Source organism: Octodon degus, unplaced genomic scaffold (assembly GCF_000260255.1).
Source record: "Octodon degus isolate 3935 unplaced genomic scaffold, OctDeg1.0 scaffold00034, whole genome shotgun sequence".
NCBI lineage: Eukaryota > Metazoa > Chordata > Mammalia > Rodentia > Octodontidae > Octodon > Octodon degus.
Genome location: NW_004524610.1, coordinates 6592981 through 6597440, shown reverse-complemented (window position 1 = coordinate 6597440; position 4460 = coordinate 6592981). Strand labels below are relative to the sequence as shown.

At 40.2% G+C, this 4460-nt stretch overlaps 1 protein-coding gene across 3 annotated transcripts in view; it reads right to left on the bottom strand.

Annotated features, from left to right (window-relative positions):
- Window positions 1-4460, bottom strand: part of Nkain2 (sodium/potassium transporting ATPase interacting 2) — a 1099112-nt gene that overhangs the window by 855569 nt on the left and 239083 nt on the right. The window lies entirely within an intron of this gene.

The following is a 4460-nucleotide window of genomic DNA, read 5'->3' as shown; positions in this document are numbered from 1 at the left end:
AACACGTCATTACTGTCGTACAAACAGAGGCATATGTGATTAAACTAGGAAATATGTTTTTGTCATGAATGTTACTACTAGAAATTCCCACTCAGCCATTAGAATATCAAAAGGAGCAATGTTAGGTCCGTTCAGTAAGCAGACTGTGCACTTAGCAGCATTATTTCTGTTTCCCTGACAACCTGCCAGCATCCATGATCCACCCAAATTCCCAGCAGTGTTGCAGAACAGGCTTTTAATAAGGCAAAGGCCTTTCTTTCCGAGGGGTGATGTCCTCTCTTGAGAGTGGACTCGCCCATCCACAATCTGTTCATCCATTTCCCTTTTGCTAACCCGACTGTGACTTAACCTTTGTTAACCAATTCTCAAATTATTTTGCATCGGGTAATACTTGAAGGCCACATTTATAACCCTGGGGTCTAGTTGATGTCCAACGGCTCTGTATAAACATCCACTTAGACATAGCAGCTCAGCTTCCCTCCCTTATCTATATGCCATTAATTGTTCTTAAATATCCTTTAAGTGTTATAGCTGGTAAGGCAGAGAGAAATGATCTCTATTGAGATGATTTCTAACAGGTATTTAAAACCATGGTCTATAGCGGCACACTTTAGGGTTACTTTATAGGTTACTTTAGGGTTTTAACATGACGCATTTAACTCTACCTACTAGGACACTAAGTTCCCTCTTTTGAAGCCCTGAGAACCAGACAATCTGTTACTCCTGTGTGATTATAAATGGTGAATTCTGTGGGTGATTTTTAATGTTTTCTAATTGCTTGCCTTGTGAGTCATTCATTTCTGTATTCTGTGTTTTTGTTAAAAAGATAAATTAGCTTACTTTCCTCTGGTTTAGCATTTTATATCCAAGTCTGCCCCTCATACCAGCAATGGGCAAAGTGGTTCAGTTTACTAACACGCAGGCTGGAGTTGTTAATCAATGGCAGTTTATTGATTTTTCTCTAGAGAACACACTCACACATAAAGCACTGTATACAAAAATAAGGCACTAAGCAAACAGTACATGAAAGGAAATATTGTACTGTAGCTACACCACCTTCATGGTCTTATGTGCATGGTAATATAAGGAAGGGCTAAACAGATACGTCAAGAACAAAAGACTTGCATTTTGATATTTTAGTATTAAAATACCTATTTTTTAACTAGGAGAACTCCAACAATATTAGCAAATCTTGTCTCACTATTATTCTAGAAGGGCAATAATGGCTATTTTTCTACATTGCTTTGGACCCCCTGCCCAAAGTTCAAAATTATCTCTTCCCGGAGGCTTTCATGAATGCCCCACTATGAGTTAGTTGTCTGTCTACTACCTACTTATTTTATCACGAGATGGTACAAATGACACATGCAGCCACAATCTGAAAGGTACACAGATACTACTTGCACACGAAGGTCCAAACTCCACAGGCCCATAGTCATCGCTGGGTCCTAAAGGCCTGTAAGCAGAGGCAGGCAACAGACCCTTTACAGATGGATTAGGGCACAGTGAATGATGACCTCCTGGCCAGCTCTTGTTACGCCAAGACATAAAAGCATCAGTGTGGCCAATTGGTCCTCTAGCATCCTAAATATCTGACATGTTTCTATTCCATCAGGGTCTGCTATTCTTTATTGTAAGCCAGCCAACCACCGCCATGTGCACACACAGTTAGGATTCATCCTTGCATTTGTTTTCGCTTCCCTCCAGAACGTGATTTGAAAAGGGCTGCGGCTGCTGAGGCAGGCCCTCTGCCAGCCCTGTGTGCCCCACCCAAGTGAAGAGGACTGGCACTTCAAGAGGAAGAGCTGTAGCCCTGGCCATCAGAAAGTGCATTTGAAGAACTTATCACAGAAGACAGAGCACGTCACTCTTTCAGGCAGTCTTTCCTGGGAGTTCAGCGATTTATGCATTCATTCATTCATTCATTCATTCATTCATTCATTCATTCATTCATTCTTTCATTCATTCATTCATTTATTTTCAAACACTCTTTCTTATGTAGTTGTTGTCATCAAAAACTGGGTAAGGGTCTTCTAGCTGGGAGCCACTATTTTACAGTTGGAAATCTGTCACGCTGGGACAAGGATAGTTCCCCTTGGATAATCGAGCCAAGTCTCTGGCTGCCTGTCCCGAGCCACCTGTACATACCGTGAGCTAAGTACTATAAAAATAGTAGCAACCGCAAATCTCTGAACTTCAAAACCACAGTGATAAAGAAGAAAGGGGTGTGTATTAAAGAGTTGGGGGCAGATTCCGTACCATCGCCCTGAGTGTTTAAATGAAGAGGTGTCTCCCTGTGCTCTACAGCAATCATACCCTTGCTTAGAAGACAGCTTATGAAAACCCGTGCATAATTCCACCAGGAAATTGTCTGTCAAAGTAACTGAGTTGGTATGTTCTTACTTTGTCCTCTAGTTTCTATGACTCTTGTCTGAAACATATATAAGATTGCATAAGCAATCAATAATCTTAAATCCTGCTTTATCTAAAACTGATAATTTATACACAAAAGTTACTGAGTGCATATCGAGTAGGTGAATATGTTATTTCACATGTATCTTTAGATTAATTCATCACATGTTTATTTTGCTGAGTTTCACCCATTGATTTTCTTAAACCTGTTCTCCAGTGTGGCAGGGCCTGCTCTGCCATAGCTTAGCCACAGAAGATGTCTGCAGCCAGAAGCTAGGCTTACCTACAATGCAGACTTTAGGCTTCTAGTTCATTACAAATCCTTTTCTGAACACCGTTCAATAATTTTAAAATATAAATGACCCCAGTATATAAAATATTAGGTGCTTACCTAATATTTACCATGTAGGCTAGATTGGATGTCCACAGCAAATAATGCATGCGTTCTATCACTTCCTGAATTGGAGAAACGAAGGCTACTGACTGAAACAAATGGGATATCAGTGCAAACCCTCAGCAAACTCGAAGCTCTGTTGCTTTCTTCTTGCACGTGCAGACACCATCTGGCCATCGTGAGTGTGCATGTGTGTGCATGTGAGTGAGCATGACTCCGTGTACATGTGTGTGTACGCACACAGACACACACCCTCGGCTGCACACAGCACACACAGACATAGACATACAGGTGCACATTTGCACACACAGCATCATTTACTCCTCAACAGGAAGATGCAGAGCACGGAGCTCGGGCGCGTTGCTTCCCCTGGGCATGGGGCAGAGCCCAGCTCAGCCCTCAGGCAGCCCCTGATGCAGCTTCCAGCCTCTCTGGGTGCCCAGAGACTCAGGGGCACTCGCCCTCTGAAGCCCTGGGAGGGCAAGGGAAAGAAAGGACAGGCAAATTAGCTATAATTAGATCTTATTAACTTAGCATTTAAATTGCTAATCTGCTTCCAAGTAGGCTCATTTGTAGATAACTCATCTTCAGCTGATGGAATCTGGCTTTTCTAACCTTGCTTGTAATTAGAAGAGAATGGATTAAGCTGCCATTTATTTTCGTTTTATTTCATCTAAAAAAACAAATAAATGGTCAAAACAGTCTAGACATACTGGGATAGGAACTCCATTTCATATCCACCTAGTTAAAGATTATGATCAACAAATGATTAGATTTTACAACAGTTCAATTAACTTCCAAAGAAGCCTCGATAATATAATTAAAGGCAGTAAAAATGGGGAGGAGGAGGAGGAGGAGAAGCCTTAATAAATTGCAATGTGCAATGTTGTGTACATATATGTATGTATTATATGAACACCTATAGGCAAACATAGGCATTTATAACCTGATAAAGTAAAAACAAAAAAAAACAAAAAAAAAACTATTTTCTTTTTAAAGTAATCTGTTACTTTCAAAGATCTGTAAAAATGTGCAGTAAAAAAAAATAAAATAAAACTTGCCCTTTCTGAGTCACTGTTGGAGGAAAAATTCTCATGAGAAGATAGTATTCATAGTAACACTGAAATACTAAAAGATATAATGAAGGAAGTGTGAAACAACATAAATGACTCCATGCAGGTGATAACTATTAATAAAATTTTCACTAAGCATTACTAAATTAGAATGAGTTGATAAGACTTAGGATGACAAGGAATTTGTCTTTTATTCAATTTTAATTGCAGTATATAGTATTCAAAAAGTATCTGTGGAAATAAACTCCTGTGATGGTCATACATTCTGTAGCCCTGTCTCATAGTCTCTTGAAAACAGTGTAGGGCCAGGGATACAGCTCGACAGCATAAAGTGCCTGCCTAGCAAGCACAAGGTCCCAAGTTCAATTCCAGGTTCCTTATGACTGCCAGCCCCAGAACCCCTGGTGCACTGCGCGGGCCACCGGAACTGTGCATAGGGGTACAGGCCTGTATTTCCAGCTCTGGGTTGAGAGAAGAGGATCAGTACCAGTCCAAACTGTGTACTGAGACCCTGTACCAAATAAATAAATAAATAAATAAATAAATAAATAAATAAATATTAAAAAATTAAAACAAGGGCC